Source organism: Cariama cristata, unplaced genomic scaffold (genome assembly GCF_000690535.1).
Source record: "Cariama cristata isolate BGI_N322 unplaced genomic scaffold, ASM69053v1 scaffold2785, whole genome shotgun sequence".
In the NCBI taxonomy this organism is placed as follows: Eukaryota; Metazoa; Chordata; class Aves; order Cariamiformes; family Cariamidae; genus Cariama; species Cariama cristata.
In genome coordinates, this window is record NW_009615591.1 from 1 (window position 1) to 700 (window position 700).

The window sequence follows — 700 nt, forward strand, 5'->3', positions numbered from 1 at the left end:
CATCCATCCACCAGCTCGTATTTCCCCCTGCACACCCAGGAGACATCTCCCCGCTCTGAAAAACCCTCTCATCCAGCACCGGTTCGCTCTGCAAACCCTCGCACTGAGCTTTGCGAGCGCTTTCCCTTGCCTGGGCCAGGAGTTGGCTCCTCCATCCTCCTACGGTGGGAGAAATCTGTGTGTCAAGATGTTAAAGCATGGAGGACGGCCCAAACCAGCTCCGCTGAGCCCCGGAGCACCCCAGGAGCCCCCCAGCCCAAAGCCCCCACCCAGGCGGATGGGGATCCCTTGCCCTCCGTGGTGCTGCCCAGCACAGGGCTCTGCTCCCTGGGCTGCCGGAGCCGGCTCGCTCAGGGGATTGGGTGCCAAAAAACTCCCTGAACGCTAAAAAAGAGCAATTGGAGACACCAAACCCGCTGTGTTTTCACCAGGAGGAGTAGGGGGAGAGGGCCAAGGCGTCCCAGACCCGGCACGTGGCCGGCGGCTGGGGAAAAGTGGTGCGTGTGCTGCGTCTCGCCCAGAGCCCTCTCTTGTTCACTGGCCCTGCAAGGAGCCGAGCACCCCCAGGGCCTCGCTCCCAGCCCCTTGCTCAGAGCTTTTGGCTCATCTCCTTGTTTTTTTCAATGCAAAAAAAAACCCCAAAACCCAAATGACACTGCAGTCTATAATCTGCTGGCTGCTGGCCGGCTGCTCGGAAACT